This window comes from Bubalus bubalis, chromosome 10 (genome assembly GCF_019923935.1).
Source record: "Bubalus bubalis isolate 160015118507 breed Murrah chromosome 10, NDDB_SH_1, whole genome shotgun sequence".
Taxonomy (NCBI): Eukaryota; Metazoa; Chordata; class Mammalia; order Artiodactyla; family Bovidae; genus Bubalus; species Bubalus bubalis.
In genome coordinates, this window is record NC_059166.1 from 10841917 (window position 1) to 10862553 (window position 20637).

A 20637-nucleotide genomic window follows, 5' to 3' on the forward strand; every position below is an offset into this window, starting at 1 on the left:
GAGAAGGGGATGACAGAGGATGAGATGATTGGATGGCATCACTGACTTGATGGACATGAGTTTTAGCAAGCTCCAGGAGTTGGTGATGGACAGGGAGGCCTGGCATGCTGCAGTCCATGGGGTTGCAAAAAGTTGGACATGACTGAGCAAATGAACTGACTAATAGGTATTCTTAAGAGAGTATAGCAAGAATGGGAGAGAAGCAATATTTGAAAAGGTAACAGCTAAGACTTTTTTAGAATTAAAGGTAGACATGAATCCTGGGATGAAAAAGGCATCTTAATTGTTAAATAGAGCATAAAAGCCTAGATAAACTTAGTGACACTACAGTCTAGCAAGAATAAAGAAATAAAGATATCCGAGAGAAATACAGATTACTTAAAAGGAACAACATCAGACGAATAGCAGATTTTTTCTTCAGCAACATGAGATACCAGATGATGGAATAATAACCTTAAAAGTGTTGAGAGAAAACAGCTGCCATGCTGGATTTCTACACCTGGTTGAATCATCTTTTCAGAATAGGTGTAAAAAACAAAACCCCAAACAAAACAAGAAGGCGTATAAAACTAGAAGAAAATACAGAAGAAAATATTTTTGACCTTCAGTTCAGTCACTCAGTCATGTCTGACTCTTTGCGACCTCATGGACTGCAGCACAGCCGGCCTCCCTGTCCATCACCAACTCCTGGAGTTTACCCAAACTTATGTCCATCGAGTCGGTAAGAAAGACAAAATCCCTCTGATAGGACACAAGTAAACATGAACGTGAAAGAAAAAAATTGATAAATTGAACTTTATCAAAGTTAAAAATTTTGCCCTCCAAAAAATACTGGTAAGAAAAAGAAAAACTAGGGAATGGAATATTTGCTACACATATATCTGACAAAGCTTCGCTGGTGGCTCAGCTAGCAAAGAATCCACCTGTAGTGTGGGAGATCTGGGTTTGATCCCTGGGTTGGGAAGATCCCCTGGAGAAGGGAAAGGCTACCCTCTCCAGTATTCCCGCCTGAAAAATTCCATGGACTGTGTATAGTCCATGGGGTTGCAAAGAGTCAGACACGACTGAGTGGCTTTCACTTTCACTTTATTTGACAAAAGACTTGTTTCCAAGATCATGAGACACTCTTACAATTCAATAATAAAAGTACAAATAACCCAATACAAAAATAACGAATATTCGAACCAAACACTTTTCAGAGGGAAATAAAGAATGGTCAGTGAACACTTGAAAAAATGCTTAATATGATTAGCCATCAGGGAAATGTAAAAATCAAGAAAAATTGTAATGAGAACTATAATGAGAAACCACTATATACTAACTACAGAAGTGCTAAAATTAAGAGACCTACAATACCAAGTTTGGTCAAGGATGTCGAGCAAGTAGAACTCTAATGAACTGCTTTTGAGAATGTGTATAGCGGAGAAGGCAATGGCACCCCACTCCAGTACTCTTGCCTGGAAAATTCCATGGATGGAGGAGCCTGGTGAGCTGCAGTGCATGGGGTCGCTAAGAGTCGGACACGACTGAGCGACTTCACTTTCACTTTTCACTTTTATGCACTGGAGAAGGAAATGGCAACCCACTCCAGTGTTCTTGCCTGGAGAATCCCAGGGACGGGGGAACCTGGTGGGCTGCCGTCTATGGGGTTGCACAGAGTCAGACACGACTGAAGTGACTTAGCAGTAGCAGCATAGTGGTACAACCACTTTGGAAACCTGTACATTCGTGTCTTAACAAAGTTACACATAAACTCAGCATGTGGTCTAGGTATTCCACGTTTAGGTATTTACCACCCCAAACTGAAAACACACACACATATATATACATACCAATATTTATGCAGAAATGTTCATAGTAGCTTTAATAACAATAGACAAATACCTGGAAATAATCCAAAATATCCATCGACTGGTAAGTAGATAAACAATACTTGGTGTATCCAGGGAGTATTGTTCAGCAGTGCAAAGGAACAAACTTTGGAAACATGCAGCATCGTGGATCTTTAAATCATGCTGAATGAAGGAAATGAGATACAAAGAGTATGAACTGTATTTTTCCATTTATGTAAACTGTAAAATAATCAGTAATGACATAAAGCAGATCTGTGATTTTCTGGGGCAGAGGGAGGGGTGGGTTGCAAAGGAGCACAAATAATCTTTTAGAAGTGATGATAATGTCTGTATGTTGATTGTAATGGGAGTGTTATGAGTATTTACACATAATGAAAGTCATCTAAATGGATTCAATTTGTTGTATTAATATGTAAATTATCCCTAAAGAAATCCAGTAAGGACAAAAACCATTTTCAGACACACAAAGTTTAAATTTGAAGTCTTGATAAAAAACACTTGATAAAAAACAAGGTATTGGAAAATACTTTGGATGAAAGAAAACAGATGAACACAAAAGGGGAGAACACATAAGGTAAGAGATTTAAAGGTTCAGTGAAAAAATACTTTGAACGTCTTATAATTCTGGGTGAATCTTTGCATAACACGGCCAACTAGTAAACTCAATAGTTCTAACTTAAAACATTTTTATTATAAAAATTTCAATTCACAAAAATATTGGTATAGAGAACTCCCATAGAGTTGGAAAAGTTTCTACTTTCATACATTTGAACTTGCTGAATTAGGAAATACCTGTATTTGTTAATCATTACAAAACAATCTTTGTTTTAAAAAGGTTATTTCCTTTATGTTCTCTCAAAATGAGTCAGATGAAAAAGATCATCATTTTGCATATTTACAATATTTAAGAAATATGAAAGATAAAAGATCAAGAATGCAAAGCGTATTATGTTCAAAACCTCAGATAGTATTACAAATATCTTATGATGGTGAAAGACCTCCCTATGGTATGCACCCTTCAAATAAAGATGTCTTGGTCACTGGTTTTATTTTTCAAATATATATTTCACAACTTAAAGACTTACATAGATTAACTCAAATTCTGTGTTTACTGAGCAACTGCCATTTGCCAGGCATTGAACTCAATAGAGTTAGGGGGAGTAACAAATTTGAATAAGGCTTTATTGGCCCTAAAGGAGCTCATATTTCTGTATGAACTCTGCTTCATTACTGTAGATGTCCTGCCACACTGATAGAGAAATGGAATGAATATTATTCCTGTTTTTCGTAAAGTTAAGCGGAGGTCGTGATGTCTCTGCTTTGGCCTACACCTAAGATATGCACATGCTAGCTTGGACTCAGGCGGGACTCCTAAACTACATTTCCTAAAACATCCTTTTGTTTTAAGAGAATTGGAGGAGGGAAAAGTAAACAGCATTCTATCATTCCTGGCACACACTGTCTCATTCCAGAAAATTTATGAGTAAATGCACACCACCTCGTGGGTGAGCAATGCTTGTCCTTACAGCAATTTGTAATGAAATAATGTCATAAATCACCAGGGACTGGCCGGCACCCTAAATAAAATATCTATGGTTTCAAACTACAAATGTCTCATGTGTTAAGATGTGTCACATGCTACGTTCTAACACAGAATGTTAGAACTGTAAGGAAAGCTGCAGAAAAAAATAAAGTTTTATCACCTCCAGTCTGCCTTATTCGCTATAAATTGGTAATAAACACACCTAAGTTACTTCATTACAATGTGATAGATTGTAACAGCAACTTTGAAGGTCCATTATATAAATCATTTAAATAGAGATTTAGACAATTTGAAAAATTCCCATTAATTATCAGAAAGTCAGTAACAATAACACCAGTGAAGTTCAGCGTACCCTGCACTTGTGAATATAGATACTTTAAAATGCAGATTGTGACCCAGTATAGCAGAGTAGCTCATTAGTGATGTGTAATTTTTATTTTTTAATTTTGATGGGATGAGAATTGTTGAACTAATAGATATAATTGATCTCTCACAGTGAAGAGGCTGCGGTATCTTTAGCTCAGCCTACCGCCTGAGATTGTTTATGGTCTGTCCATCTTTTCAGAAACTGAGTTATCAGATAACGAATATGTTTGGAGTGCCTAGCACTGTAAAGAGGGATATAAAAGGTGAAATACTTAGTCCCTTGCCTGGAAGGTGAGGGGAGGACCCCCCTATTTTCCAGTTTATGGAATAAATATCTTGAAACAGAAACCAGGAATGATTCCTAGCACTGCCCTGATACTGGTAAGGGATTTAAACTTACACTTCCTTTTTAGCGCAGCCAGTCTGTTTTCTGCTTCTAAGAATCAATGAGTCCAACATCTTCTGTGCCAAGGATGCTGAGCTGTTAGTCATGTGTTTTGTTTTGAGAATGTGAGACTGCTAACTTTGTTTCAGCTCTCCTCCTCCCCACCCTCCTCCCGGCTCCGGCTTAGTCTGTTATTGCTGAAAAGGGTGCCTGTCTTCTCCACTGGAATCTGAGTATCTTGAGGGCAAGGGTCATTTATTACTCACAGGTAGGCATGCGTGGTGCTTGATTCAGCAGTCTGCAAGTTGGCACTGAACTCATCATCATTAAACACCCGTGTATGTGCACACACGCATGCGATCAAGAAAGGCAGGGTGTTGAAATCTGGAACCTGAGTGAATTGGATAGAATCTGGGGATCCTTCCTTGCTAAGTCTGTCCTGCTTTCCTGCTCAGAGGCCAGCCTGGGGTGCTGGCGTAGGCCCAGGTACCCAGACGGGACCCTGTCTTCTCCATCACCTCCGGGCCACCTGTCCAGCCACGTCTCCGATCTTTGTCCTCCCTTCACTTTAGTCGTCCTGGGCTGACTAGGGACCCCAGGTTTGCTTCTGTTTTGCCCCAGTAGATGCTTCTCTTCATATTGCTGTCTAGTCTGTGCTTGTTGAAATGCTCTTCATCATGTAAGAATCACTTTGAATGTTATTCAACATGCTTATTGAGCCAACCCATCCCCCCAAGTTTGTAATCTCGACTTTTCGTGAATGCTTATGAACTCTGACGTGCCTCGTGGCGCATATGCACTTGCCCATTCATGCATTCAGCAGATAGATACCTATTGACTGCTGCCCTGTACCAGGCACTCCGTAGGCACTGGGGCCGAGCCTGGGGCCCCACAGACCATTCTAGAGTCAAGGGGACTGAGACCCTGGGTTGCTCAGTTTCTTGATCCGTTGCCTCCTGGGTCTGAACTTTTCCTGTGATAATCCTTGATGTGGTCCATTTATAGTCAGCTTGCTGGGTATTCAGTGGGTGCTTTCAATATAAAATTCATATCCATCAATTTAGGGAAATTCCTTGAATGATTTCATTGGAATTCACCCCCTCTTTACACTATTTTTCCTGTTCTTTTTTTCTGGACTTCCTATTGTTTGGATATTAACCTGGATATTGGATTCCACCCCCCGCCCCTGTTTTCTCTTTGCTCTTTTGCTGTGTTTCGTTGGAGACTTCCTTGATTTCATCTGTCAGCCTTCTACTGAACATTTTGTCTCTGTCATGATTTTATTCATTCATTTTTGTTGTGGTAAACTATAGTGTAAAATTGAGCATTTTAGCTATTTGTTTTTGTTTTCTAAAAGTTTTTGTTGGAGTATAATTGATTTAGCCCTTTCTAGGTGTACAATTCAGTGGAATTAAGTGCACTTACAGTGTTGTGCAATCATCACTACTATCTGTTTCCAGAAATTTTTTTATCATCCCAAACAGAAACTGTGTATGCACTAATAAGCATTATTTACTCTCACTTTCCCCTCCTCCCAGCCCCTGATAATCCTCGTTCTACTTTCTGTCCCTATGAACCCTATTCTAGGTACCGTATATGAATGAAATCATACAGTATTTGTCCTTTATTGTCTAGCTTATTTAGTATGCTGCTAAGTCACCTCAGTCGTGTCCGACTCTGTGCGACCCCATAGACGGCAGCCCACCAGGCTCCCCCGTCCCTAGGATTCTCCAGGCAAGAACACTGGAGTGGGTTGCCATTTCCTTCTCCATTATTTAGTATAACATTTGAAAAATATTTATTTGGCTGCACCAGGTCTTAGTTGCAGCACGTGGGGTCTTTTTTTAAGTTGCAGCATGTGGGATTTTTAGGGCATGTGAACACTTGGCTGGGGCATGTGGGATCTAGTTCCCCAACCCACGGTTGAACCTGAGCCCCTGCATTTAGGTGCACAGAGTCTTAGCCACTGAAATACCAGGAAAGTCCCAGCATAACATTTTTAAGGTTCTTCCATATTGCAGGATGTATCATAGTTTTATTCTTTTTTTATGACTGGATGATGTTCTGTTGTATGTATATACTGTGTTTACCCATTCATTCATCTGTTGATGAACATATGAAATGTTTCTCCCTGTTGGTTATTGCAAATAATGCTGCTGTGAACATGGTATACAATTTTCTGTTTGAGTCCTGTTTTCATTTCTTCTGGGTATGTACCTAGGAATGGAAATGCTGAATCATATGGTAATTCTATATTTAACTTTTTGAGGAAGCATCAAAGCACCACAGTTTTCCATAGTGGCTGAACCATTTTGCATTCCTACCAGCAATGCATGATTTATTCTATTAATTTTTATATATAATATATTTCAGTATTCATTTTATTTATCACGTGGTACATTATATCCCTGGGTTTCCCAGGTGGTGCTAGTGATAAAGAACCTGCTTGCCAATGCAGAAGACGTAAGAGACGAGGGTTCAGTCCCTGGGTCAGGAAGATTCCCTGGAGGAGGGCCTGTCAACCAACTCCAGTGTTCTTGCCTGGAGAATCCCATGGACAGAGAAGCCAGGTGGGCCACAGTCCATGGGGTTGCAAAGAGTTAGACACGACTGAAGTGACTTAGCACATACATTATAGTATTTACTTATCTTATAACTGGAAATTTCTGCCTTTTGATGGTCTTCATCCCAGTCCCCCTCCTCTCACCCCTTACCTCTGGTAACCACAAATATGATCTCTTTTTTCCTATGGGTTTGTTTGCTTGTTTTTGAAGTATAATCTACCTGTGATATTATGTTAGTTCCTATCATGTGATATAGTGATTTGATATTTCTATGCATTTCAAAATGATCACCACAGTAAATCTAGTTACAGTCATCATACAAAGGTATTGCATAATTATTGACTCTGTCCCTCACACTGTACCGTTCCATATCCTTGGCTCCTTTATTTTGCAACTGGACATTCATAACTCTTAATCTCCCTCACCTGTTTGTCTGACTCCCCCACCATACTGCTGTCAGATAGCCACTTGTTTGTTCTCTATGGATTTGTTTGTTTTATTTGTTCATTTGTTTTTTTATTTTAATTTCATATATAGATAAAATCATATGGTATTTATGGTATTTGTTTTTCTCTGACTTATTTCATTAAGCATAGTACCCTCTAGGTTCACCCATGTTGTTGCAAATGGCAGGACTTCATACTTTTTATGACTGCATAATATTCTGTTATACATGTGTGCATGTGTGTGTGTGCGTGTGTGTACCACACCTTCACTGATTCGTCTGTTGGTGGACAGTTAGCATCTATATTGTGACAATTGTAAATAGTGCTGCAGTGAACATAGGGGTGTGTGTATCTTTTCAAATTAGTGTTTTCATTTTATTTAGATAAATACCCAGGAATAGAATTTCTGGATCATATGGTAGTCCTATTTTTAATTTTTTGAGAAATTTCCATACCCTTTTCCATAGGGGCTGCACCAGTTTACACTCTCACCAGCAATGCTCAAGCGTTCTTTTGACTCTATGTTCTTACTGACACGTTATTTGTTGGGTGCTCTCTTTCTGTTGGGAGAAGGCAATGGCACCCCACTCCAGTACTCTTGCCTGGAAAATTCCATGGATGGAGAAGTCTGGTGGGCTGCAGTCCATCGGGTCGCTAAGAGTTGGACACGACTGAACGACTTCCCTTTCACTTTTCACTTTGATGCATTGGAGAAGGAAATGGCAACCCACTCCAGTGTTCTTGCCTGGAGAATCCCAGGGACGGTGGAGCCTGGTGGGCTGCCGTCTCTGGGGTCGCACAGAGTCGGACACGACTGAGCGACTTAGCAGCAGCAGCAGCTCTTTCTGTTATCATAGGATCTGTTCTTAGTAAAAGCTGTAGCAGATATGTTTATATACCTATCTCTAAAAAATGGAAAAGACTCTGAATTTAGGCAGTAAATAAATTCTGAGTGGGAGTAGAACCCCAGCTGCAGGCTGGAGAAGTCTGCAGATGACTCTGTAGACAAGGGTTCTCCTGATACCTTCTCAGACTCCACTGTATAGCAGCCCTATTTATGTAGAGCTTATTATGTGCCTAAGACTGTTCTCTGTACTTTATATGCATCATTTTTTTAAGTCTTCCAACCTTGGTGTAGGTTCAGTTCAGTTCAGTCACTCAGTCGTGTCCAACTCTTTGTGACCCCGTGAATCGCAGCATGCCAGGCCTCCCTATCCATCACCAACTCCTGGAGTCCACCCAAACCCATGTCCATTGAGTCAGTGATGCTATCCAACCATCTCATCCTCTGTCATCCCCTCCTCCTCCTACCCCCAATCTTTCCCAGCATCAGGGTCTTTTCAAATGAGTCAGGTCTTTGCATCAGGTGACCAAAGTATTGGAGTTTCAGCTTCAACATCAGTGCTTCCAATGAACACCCAGGACTGATCTCCTTTAGGATGGACTGGTTGGAACTCCTTGCAGTCCAAGGGACTCTCAAGAGTCTTTTCTAACACCACAGTTCAAAAGCATCAATTCTTCGGCGCTCAGCTTTCTTTATAGTCCAACTCTCACATCCGTACATGATCACTGGAAAAACCATAGCCTTGACTAGAAGGGGATTCCCTCGTGGCTCAGACAGTAAAGCGTCTGCCTGCAATGCGGGAGACCTGGGTTCAAGTCCTGGGTTGGGAAGATCCCCTGGAGAAGGAAATGTCAATCCACTCCAGCACTCTTGCCTGGAAAATCCCATGGACGGAGGAGCCTGATAGACTACAGTCCATGGGGTCGCAGAGTCGGACACTTCACTTGACTAGATGGACCTTTGTTGACAAAGTAATGTCTCTGCTTTTTAATATGCTGTAGGTATTCCCCCCTTTTTATAGATGGGAAAAGTGCAGTCCAGAGTGGTTAAGTAACTTGTCCAAAGTCATACACCTAGTCAGGGACAAAGCCAGGATTCAAACCAACCTGGCTCCAGGGTGTAGCTTAACCACTGCACCCCGTTCATTCTCTCCTGCCCTGGACAAGGAGGGCACTGATGCCTAACCCAGGAAGAATAAGAGAAGTCTAGATTCACTGGAAATATTCTGGGTGCCAGCTGAGTTCTGAGTAAATTATATGTATATTTCACTTCTCAGTATTTCATATTTCTTTCTTTGAAAAATTTTAGACATATGAAGAAGTTACAGTAATGGCACAAAGGATTTCTGAATACTGTTCACAACCCAAATTCACCAAATACTAACATTTTACCAGACTTCTTTCTTTTTCTCTCTCTGAACATATCCATCTATCTATGTATCTATCTGTCATCTCTCTCCGTATCTTTGTCTATGTCTCAACCTACCTGCTGTTTATCATCTGTCTGCCTGTTATCTATCATCTATCTATATCTCACATACACACATTTTTTTCCAAAACACTTGATAATAAGTTGCAAATATTGATGCCTCTTTAACTCTAAATTCTTCAGTGTATGTTTCCTAAAACAAGACCATTCTCTTCCATGACTAGCACAATGACCTCTATCAGAAAATTAACACTGATACAGTTACACTGGCAATGGCACCCCACTCCAGTACTCGTGCCTGGAGAATCCCATGGATGGAGGAGCCTGGTGGGCTGCAGTCCATGGAGTCGCTAAGAGTGGGGCACGACTGAGAGACTTCACTTTCACTTTTCCCTTTCATGCATTGGAGAAGGAAATGGCAACCCACTCCACTGTTCTTGCCTGGAGAATCCCAGGGATGGGGAAGCCTGGTGGGCTGCCGTCTATGGGGTCGCACAGAGTTGGACACGACTGAAGTGACTTAGCAGCAGCAGTACAGATCTCACATGTACAACTTTTCAGCTGTACAACTTTCTATTTTTGGTCCAAATTCAATCCAGGATCATACATTGCATGTATTTGTCATGCCTTTTTAGTTTCTTTTAAGCTGTAACGGATCATCCTTCTCTGTTTTCTTTCATTGTGTTAATTTCCCACGCTGCTGTAATGGTTTACCACAAAATCAGTGACCTCACCAACCAAGTGTGTTGTCTAATATCTGTGTGGGTCAGAAGTCTGACATGGTCTCACTGGGGTAACATTGAGGTGTCGGCAGGGCTGTGCTCCTTTCTGGAGGCTCTACGGCATAACTTGTTTTCTTGCCTTTTCCAGCTTCTGGACTCCTCCTGCATTCCTTGGAATGTGGTTCCTTCCTCTGTCTGCAAAGCCAGCAATGGCCAGTTGGGTTGAGCCCCTCTTGAATGGCTGCATCACTCTGATGTGTCGTTCGTCATCACATTTGAGCACACCTTGGGCAGGCAGTCTCTGCTTTCAGGCCCCACGTGATTACATTGGGACCACCCCGTTCATCTAGGATAATTGCCATATCTAGAGAAACCCTTTGGCCAGGTATTTTTGGCAGGGTGGGGGGGAGGGCGGGGGAGGGTTTGGGTTGAAGAATACAGGCCAGATGTTTGCAGTCTTTGTTTGTGTTTGCCTGGTGTTTCCATCAGACTAGACTGAGACAGTGAGATTTTGGTGGGCGGCTGTGTGTGTGTTCTTCTCAGTCCTGCCCACGGGGTCGCGTGTGGTAAGGTCTGCCCCGTTAGTGCTGATGCTGTAGCTGTGGGTGCCTTCACTAGGGTGGTGTCTTGTTTCTTCTCTGTGAGGCCACTGTTTTCCCCTGTGTGTTTATTAAGTATCTCCTGGGCAGCTTCTTTGAGACTATGTAAATATCCTGTTTCTTATCATGCTTTTAATCACTAATGTTAGCGTCTTGGTTGATGATTTTTCACTTGAAACAGTTACTACTGTGACGGTTGCCAAATGGTTACATTGTCTCCTTCACTATTTCCACCCATGGCCTGGGGAATGCTACCATCCTGTACATTAGCTGTGGAGAAACAGGCTCCTGTAAACTAGCTTTCCCGAGGTCCCACAGCTAACAAATATAATGTGTATGGTGGGACTGCAGCCTGGAGTCGCAGGGCACTTTGACTCACTTTCCTGGGTAGAAAGGTGGTTGGCAAGATACGTGTCAGCTATTCTTAGAGAAAAAGAATTAAAAAGGTCAATGGACCTCATTTGATGTAATGCTACATCAAGTTTGATCCATTTATTTTTTGGGGGAAAAAACTCAGAGTGATGCGTTCTAGGAACAGAGCAGTGGAAATAAAGTCGTTCTCAAAACTGTTGACTCTGAGGACGGTCTTCCTCATGGAAAAGCACTCAGCACTTCATGTAAGGCTCTGCCCAGGGTTCCGTGAACCTCTAACCTTGGGTTCCAAGCAGGGCTGTGTTATAGAGAAGCCCTGTTCAAAAGTGGCCTTTCTGCTGCTTTTGGTAATGAAACCTCCCTGGAAGGGCGCCAGTGTGGGCTGGGGTTAGATTGGGTTTCCCACTCCAGCGGGGTGATGCCCTAAAGCCCCAGTGAATTTGAATTAAGCCCCTGATTATCTTTCCCCATCGAGCTCCTTTAACTGCTCTCAGCCAATCAAAGAGACATGACAAGCAAAAAAAGCCACTTGGGGTTTCCATGGCCGAGAACCCGAGGCCCAAGTGAGCCCAGTTCCGGCTGATGCTGTCCAGAGGTGCCTCCGAGGCAGGCTTGCTCAGCCATGGAGAAGGGACTGTCACTGCTGGGGGATGGCCCGAACCATCGAGCAGGACTGGCCCCGAGCGCCCTGCAGGCACTTGACAGCAAAAGAAATTTATGACCTCTGCTTTCTCCTGGTTCTGTTCTCCTGACTCTGACCCTAATCAGGAACTCATCACACAAACAGGGATAATTAGAAACAGGTGATGCTGGGATTGCGCCTGGAGAGTTCCGACTGCTGGGCTGTGGGTTTTAACTCGCTCATCGCTAATTCCGTGCAGCGGGTTAAGTCCTCTTACCGAGCTTTAACTTTCCCACCAGGGAATAGAATTTTATTGTAGAAACGTACTAGTGCATCAGGGCTAATATGTTTGTGATGTTTGCTGAGCAGCCCAGAGCAAGGGGCTACTGTGTAAACCCAGCAGCCCTGTGTCTGGGGCACACATGGCTCCAGTGGTAACAAAGTAACCTCATGCTGGACACACCAGTCTGCTTCTGATTCCACCTTCTGGTAGATCCCCGGTCTCTGTGCTGAAAGAGAAAACCGACTGGATAGTACATGAACTCAGTTAGAAGAAACACCATAATCCATGAAGGTGACTGACTCATTTCTAGCTGCCTTTGGCAAGTGATTTCCTAAGATGAAGTGGATGGTCCCAGAAGTAACAGGAAACCTAAGGCTCACGTGTAGAGCTTCCTGCAAGCAAGGACTGGGTGTCACTTAGAGGACATTTAAGAATAGCTTGTGCCTGCAGCTCTACTGTATTCAGGGTTCTCCAGAAGGGACCATTCTTTTAATTTTCCTGAGAAGCAAATGGCACAGCTTTTCTTAATAATGCATTCCATTACCCTTGAGTTCGTTGCAGGTGGCACTTCTTACCTTTGTATTACCTGGGTCCGGTTCAGTTCCTGGCCTGTGGTGTTTAATAAATGCCCATTGAATGAATATGCAAGCAATCACAGTTCCTCCCCTAGATGAGTGAAAACCATGTTAGTAAACCATGTTAGTCGCTAAGTCGTGTCTGACTCTTTGTAACCTCTTGGATTGTAGCCCGCTAGGCTCCTCTGTCCATGGGATTCTCCAGGCAAGAATACTGGAGTGGGTTGCCTTTCCCTTCTCCAGGGGAACTTCCCGACCCAGGATCGAACCTGGGTCTCCTACATTGCAGGCAGGTTCGTTACCGTCTGAGCCACCAGGGAAGCCCCTCCCTCCATTAGATAAGCTCTTATTTATTAACCTTAATGTTTCCTCTCACAAATGACATCCTTGTTTTCTTCTACTCAATTAGATAGTGAGTAGAGTGGTTCTCAGTGTAGAGGGTAGGTCTGTTATGGCTTCTCTGCCCGCAGGCTTTCTTGCTCTAAAAGGCCAGGTCCCAGTAGATCATTCACTTCTCTTGGCCTGGGATGATCCAGCAAGGGTAGGAGGCTCCTGGCTCCGTGCTGTCTGGGGACTTAGGTCTTTTATGGCTCGGTTCTTTTCTGTAGCTTGAAATTATGAAAATGAGAGGGACTGCAGCCAGTGTGCAGGCCATGGAGACTTAGCGTCTGCAGTGGCTGTCTTGGGGGCCTGGCAAGCTGATGGATGTACCTAGAAAGTGGTCTTCAGGGAGAGGAGAGGGGACAGGCAGGAGACTGGAAGGGGATGCGAGCCGTGGGGGCCCCAAGAGGTGAAGTGAGTGGCCTTGTTCCCAAGGATACGAAGAGTCCAACTGTACGTGGTCTCTGGGCTTCTGAGAGACATTTCTGTGACCTTATTTTAAATTTTCTCTCTTGTCCTGGGTTTGCTTCGGTGAAAATCACTCTTTGGTGAGAAGGCTCTTAGGCTATTCTGTTTCTCTTTCTAAATTGTAAACAAATACTCATCTCAGCCCCTTTAATCGTAAACTGTGTAAACCCATGGCCACTGGTTTGAATTTAAGCAGGCATTTTCTGAAACTTCCATGTGTGCTTTTTTCCTTTAGTGCAGCTCTCCAGTGTTCCTATCCCTTGTCTCTAATTGGGTATTCTGAACAGAACATAATACCCGGGTGGGGCTAGTGGTAAAGAACCCACCTGCCAGTGCAGGAGACGTAGGAGACTTGGGTTTGATCCCTGGGTCTGAAAAATCCCCTAGAGGAGGAAATGGCAATACACTCCAGTATTCTTGCCTGGGGAATCCCATGGACAGAGGAGCCTGGCAGGCGGCAGTCCATGGGGTCAGCAAAGAGTCAGACACTACTGAACCCAGTTAGCACACACGCATACGAGCTTTCATTTGGTTTGTATTTTTCTGGTGTATCCTTTCTCTGTTCTTATATTTCTAACCTTTCTGTAATATTATGTTCTAAGCATAACTAGCGGAGAAGGCAATGGCAACCCACTCCAGTACTCTTGCCTGGAAAATCCCATGGACTGAGAAACCTGGTAGGCTGTAGTCCATGGGGTTGCTAAGAGTCGGACACGACTGAGCGACTTCACTTTCACTTTTCACTTTCATGCACTGGAGAAGGCAATGGCAACCCACTCCAGTGTTCTTGCCTGGAGAATCCCAGGGATGGTGGAGCCTGGTGGGCTGCCATCTATGGGGTTGCACAGAGTCAGACATGACTGAAGCGACTTAGCAGCAGCAGCAGCAGCAGCAGCAAACATAACTAGTATAAAAATATATATAGACAGATTTTGATTTTTTTCTTGGGCTGTTAATTTATTTCTGAGTCTCACTGTCTTTTTATTTTATTTTATTTTATTTTTTTAAATTATTATTATTCATTTTATTTACACTGTTCAATTCCATTGTAAGTTTTCAGTGTTTAATAGCACAATCTAATTTCACAAAGCATGCATTTAAACTTGAAACTATACAGTAAACCTTTTTATTTAAAATATATATTTTCACAATTTTTAAAATATTCATTTTATATTAAGCTATATAATTTATCAAAAGCAAATAGATTATATTCATAAATTTCCGTTTTAGTAAGCACAACCAAGACCATACAGATTTGATTTTCTCACAAACCACATAAACTTATGAAGAACATCTCCACATGCATCATACTTCCTTTAATTTTTTCCTTACTTAATACTTGTAGATTAACTTTATAAGTTTTATTTTGACCTATTTATTCTAAGACATCTCTACCAGTTCAGTCCTCACAGAAGCTGCAATGTCAAAAAAATATGTTTATCCAGGTACAGGGGTCAGGATGGAAATGTATTTATATCCTTTCTCAAAGTATCATAAATGTGATAGGTCAAAATAAAACTTATAAAGTCACTGTCTTTTTAAAAACATTTATTTATTTTGAATTGGAGGATAATTGCTTTACAATATTGTATTGGGTTCTGCCAAACATCAGTATGAATCAGCCACGAGTATACATATGTTCCCTCCCTCTTGAACCTCCCTCCAGCCTCCCACCCCATCCCACCCCTGTAGGTTGTCACAGAGTACGGGTGTGAGCTCCCTGAGTCATGACAGCGAATTCCCACCAGCTGCCTATTTCACACATGGTAACATACATGTTTCCATGCTACTCTGTCAGTTCGTCCCGCCCTCCCCACCCCCTCCTGTGTCCACAAGTCTGTTCCCTATGTCTGTGTCTCCATTGCCGCCCCGCAGAGGGGCTCATCAGGCGCATGTCTCTAAATTCTAGGTCACATGCATGTCTTTGGTGGGGTTATCTGTGCATTTCTCTGTGGCCTGAGTTTGGGATGCACTCCTTCAGGGTAGTTTTGAGTCTTCTTCTGCCAGACACCTTAAAGATATTAGCATTTTGGAAACATTTTCATCTTAATTTCTTGGCCTGAAGGTTTCTGGACCATGGAAACCTATACACTTAAGCCAAAAACTAGAGTGAGAGGTGGGTCCATTTTTTTTTTTCTTCAAATTCTCAGCATAATCTTTTCCCAGCCAAAGCTCAGGCCAATAATTAAAAACTTCCTTGATATTTCTCTGGGCCAGTGGATGAATTACCCCCTGCCCTCCGATTCATCCTTTCATGGGGCATGTAGTCGTTTGAAAGTCTTGGCTTCATTTATGGGTCTCAGTTTTAACTTTCAGTCTTGTTGGGACTAAGGTCTTGTCATCTATTCCTGTGAGATGTTCTAACCTGTCTCTTGGTTCGCTTGGAGCCTCTCCTGCTTCAACATAGCTGACCTTAACTTTCTGATTTCTAAATCTTAATTCTTTACCAGCCCTTGGGGAGTTGCTTTACTACACTGTAAGTTCAGCTGTCCTTTTAACAGAATATTTGCTACGCTTCATCTGTATTTGAGAAGGTTTTTTCAAGTGGAAGGTTTTCAGGTTGTTTATTCCATCTTACAGCTCGAAATAGAGTTATTACCATTGTTTCTCAGGTGTTTGTGCCGAACCCCTGCCTTACAGTGTCATTTAGGCTCCAGAGAAATGTTTGGTAAATAAAGTCCAAAGTCATGTTATTATCAGTCAGTTCTGCAGAAATTGCTGTGTATGAGGAGTAACTCCCCCCCAATTAGTTATTTATGTATAATCTTAAGAGTGTGCTTTGGTATTCTTACTATTCTTTTTCACTGGAGATACGGAGGTGTCATGATAAAATAGTGATTTCAGTAAATCATAGTCAAGACATGCAGCCAGTGTATGGCATAAATCTTGTCTGTATACAACATGATACAAATATATTTAAATGTTACCAGTTATTTTGAGATATTGTGTAACTTTCTGGGGATACTTTCCTGAAGTGTGTTCCTTAGTATTTTGGTTCCTCAAGATATTTTACCAAAAAAGTTTCTATTGGTAAATACATTTGGAAAATCCTACATTGTATACCTCCTTTTGGTGAGGTTAAGCATGCCAGCAGAGGAAACTCACTGATGAGTCTTGAAGTAAAGAAACCAATTTGAATTTTTTAACCCAATGTATTCCAAATCTGCTGGACAAAAAAACAAAAACAAGCGAACAAAAAAAAACTTTATTGGTTTAATTAACACTTTTTTAGTATTCCATTTTATAAAACTTGACTTGGGAAATGCTGTCCTGTTGGGCATATGCTTTTGTAAAGATAATATTTAAATATTTACCTTAATTTCCAAAATAAGGAATATTTCATTTACTGTTATGCTACAAACATATACTTAAAACTAAATCAATATGTAAAATTAAATGGAAAAATTCCTCAAAAGAAAATACAATTTAAAAAAATCAATAAAAATACTCAAATTTATTAAATAAATAATTTTTAAAGTAAAGTGAATATCTAAATGTTCACATATTGGTAGGAAAAACCATTCCAAGAATGAGTTCCATTTTTGAAAATTAAAAATAATGTTTGAGGTTTAATAGGATCGTGTTTAGAACATTTTTATATTGAGCATTATAGTATTATATTACTCAATGTAGGGGAAGATTAGCATAAAGTGGGTTTGGCTCGTATTTCCAATAAATAGCATCTGAACCAAGAGAGTTTGTAGTGGCTGGGACCTCATTATTCTTCTGTATGATTTTACATAGCCCCATGGCCTGAGTTCTCTGGGAAGCATGATAGAAAAGCTCTAGGGATGTATCTATGTTTTCGTCAATCTAGATCTAATGTTGTTGTTGTTTAGTCACTAAGTCGTGTCTGACTCTTTGTGACCCAGTGGACTGTAGCTCTCCAGGCTCCTCTGTCCATGGGATTTCCTAGGCAAGAATACTGGAGTGGGTTGCCATTTCCCTCTCCAGGGGATCTTTCCAACCTGGGGATCGAACCTGTGTCTCCTGCGTTGGCAGGTGGGTTCTTTAAAGCTGAGCCAGCAGGGAAGCCCTACTATCATCTATCAGTTAGCACATGGGAAGAATCGTGTTTGACATTCTGTCATCTCTTGCGTTTCAGGTGAAGCCCCACAGGCTGGGAACAAATATTAGTTGTCATGCACACCCACATTCTAAAATGAGGTGCTAGATGGCCTAGGTAGGACTTGCAAAAGGAGTCCTGCCAGCCCTGGCCCCCTGCACATCTGCCTCAGCTGCACAAGGGGAGTGGAAGTTAATTGGCAGGGGTCTTGGTCAGGGTTCGTTCAGAGGAGCAGAACTGCTGTGAGGGCCCTTGGGGTTTCTTACAGACTGGATGTCATGTAGCTGTGGGAGACCCTGGGGCAGCCTCTGCTTGCTTGCTCCTTATCTGCCTGTGGGCCTGAAGTTATGGAGGATCTCCTGGACTGGCAGTTGGAGTGTGGATGTGGATGAGAACCAAGAGGCAATGAAACCCTCAGAATGAACTGGGACACCCTCCCACTCCCCACCCCCGCCACAAGGAAAACTCAATCCTGCCAAACCAGTTCGAGCACCTGGCTCCCCAAGTCCAGCTCAGAGCAGGAAAAGGGAGTGCCCTCTGCCTTGGAGCAGCATGCCTGCTGGGCCCGGGGAACCAGAGGAGCTGCCCATGTGGGTGTCACCCCTCGGCAGCTAGGGAGACCACAGACCAGCAAGCTGCCTACATGCCCAGCCAGGGTGTCTTCAGGGCCCAAAAATGATGGCTTCCACTTCACTTCCACCTTCTGCGTCTACAAGTTTTGTCTTGTGGCCAACTCTAGCCCAGAACCATAGAGGGAGGGGAATTCTGGGAAAGATGGTTCAAGAAGCCCGAGGCTGATGGTGAGGAATTGTTTGGGGAGGAGGTTAGTGTGCTGTGTCCCCAACCTGCCACACGGGCGGTTCCCCACACCACTAGCTATGTTGGGGTTGGGGGTACTTCAGGAAAATCACAGGACTTGATGGGTGTTGCCTGGAGCTCGGGGGTGCAGGAACTGAATGTCTGCCAAGGGAAGATTGAGGCATGAGGCACAGGGCTGCTCGGAACAGTCTGCTAAGTGCCCTGAGGGCCAGAAGAGAGCTGGCACAGAGTGGCATTCAATGAATATTTGGTGAATGAATGAAACTGTTTCATTTACATGTATGTAATACATGATTTCATCAGTCATTTTCCCAATATCCAGATTTTCCTTCTTCCTTAAAAGCAGAATCCTGATTTTACTTGTAATGGCAATGCACTCAGTAGCAAGGCCAGATTGCTTTCCCTTCTAGTCAGGTATGATCATATGGCTAAGTGTTGACCCTATATATATTTATCGTATGAACTTCCTTCATGGCTCAGACGGTAAAGAATTGGCCTGCGATGTGGGTAACCTGGGTTCCATCCCTGGGTTGGGAAGATCTCCAGGAGGAGGGCATGGCAACCCACTCCAGTATTCTTGCCTGGAGAATCCCCATGGACAGAGGAGTCTAGCAGGCTACAGTCTGTGGGGTTGCAAAGAGTTGGACACAACCAAGCACAGCACAGCACATATTTATCATATAGAAAGTTACAAGGATACTTCTGAGAAGGCTACTTAAGGCTACTCAGCTGGAGAAGGTCTCTTAGCTTTTGCGCATGGAGGTCCATCAGCCATTTTGGATCATGAGATGACCCTGAGTGGAGAAGTAGCACAGTGTTCGCTGGTTCCTCTGTGCCCCTGGCTCCAGCAGGGTGACTGGCATCATCCTAGCCATTGTGTTCACAATGCTTAACCCAGTAAGAGAGTGGAGCAACTGTGGCATGGGGGTGCTGGTGTGAGAGGAGGGGGTGTTGAAGAATTCTTCGTGAAACAATATTTAAAAAATTGAAATACCATTGACATAACACTGAGTCAGTTTAAGGTGTACACCTTGTTGATTTCATACATTTATATAGTACAATATGATCAACACATAAGGTTAACTAACAGCTCCATCACATAATTTTCATTTCTTCTTTGTAGTGGGAACAATTAAGATCTAGTCCCTTTAACTTTGAAGCTTCTGACAATATTGCTGACTTTAAGGACCAGTATTTTTTTGAGGGGAGGCATATGGTACACAGCCATGTCAACTGGCCTCAGTTAATTGAGGAGCAAGGTAAAAGACTAAAAAATTGCAGTATGCATTCGGCTTTCTGCCTCTCCAGAAGGTTAAAGAGAATAATCGTAAGAGAGACTAGAAAATATAGACTGTCAAGTGTCACATGTAATCTAGGCTTTGGGCCATTGCTTCTCCCAGACCACTAACGGCCTGTGTGGAAGGGACAGGGTGTTCTTGGTTCCAGTTCAGCCAGAACATGCAGTGAGTACCAGGAGATGGTATCACTGATGCTGCTTACGTTCACACAAATACAACCTTTTTTTTTTTTTTTTAAAATGAACATTCGTCTGACTCAGCCTTTGAAGGGAAGAAGTTCAAGTTGTAGCTTTTCTCTGTGTCTTTATGTCTGTGTCTCTCAGTGTCTTTCTCTGTATCCTTGGGTCTGGTCCTAGTTATGTATGACTGTTTTGGCACATCTGTGTGTGTGTGTGTGTGTGTGTGTGTGTGTGTGTGTGTGTGTGAAAGAGAGGGAGAGGGACACATAGAGATGGGGAAAGATGGGGAGAGAAGGGGGGTGGGCAAGAGGAGACTACGTCACCGGCTGACTTTCAACTCCTTTGTTTTTCTCCCTCTGTTCCTGGCTCTTCATATCCTTCTTGTTCTCTCTCTCCTTTGACTTGATCTCCATGTCTGCCCTGTGAAAGAATTGACCCACATTGTGTTTTCCATATATTTTTGATTCCTCCCCCCAGATCCCGGGCCCTTGGTAAACACTATGTTCCTCACTTGGTCGTCTGGCCCGATGGAGGAGAATGAGGGCATCAGCGGGCTTTCAGCAGGGCTCTGACCAGTACCCAGTTCAATGGGCTTATCTGATTGATGCTACTAAAATCTCATCTCCATTTAAAAATGGCTCCAGTGGAGCGCCTCATCTGTGTTCTTGAAATGATGTGTGGTTGCTCAGTGTCAGTTTTTAGGTATCAGTGAGGTATTAGTTGTGAGAGTCTTGGGCATAGCCTCCCCCGAGGGCTTCCCTTCATCACTGAGTTCCATGGGATTTGAGGACCTGTATTAAGCATATGTGTAAGTCTCAGGGCCC

General features: G+C 42.7%; 2 long non-coding RNA genes across 2 annotated transcripts in view; one reads left to right on the forward strand and one right to left on the reverse strand.

Moving 5' to 3' along the window:
* The first annotated feature begins 9927 nt into the window (after nucleotides 1-9927).
* Nucleotides 9928-20637, forward strand: part of LOC123327642 — a 47900-nt gene continuing 37190 nt past the window's right edge. The window contains exon 1 of the long non-coding RNA XR_006639627.1: nucleotides 9928-10536. This is a non-coding gene — a long non-coding RNA (uncharacterized LOC123327642). The remainder of the gene's footprint in view (nucleotides 10537-20637) is intronic.
* On the reverse strand, nucleotides 12115-13366 carry LOC123327643. Its single transcript, XR_006542273.2, has 3 exons — nucleotides 12961-13366; nucleotides 12603-12693; nucleotides 12115-12253 (listed from the first exon to the last, which is right to left on the reverse strand). It is a non-coding gene; the product is annotated as an uncharacterized LOC123327643 (long non-coding RNA).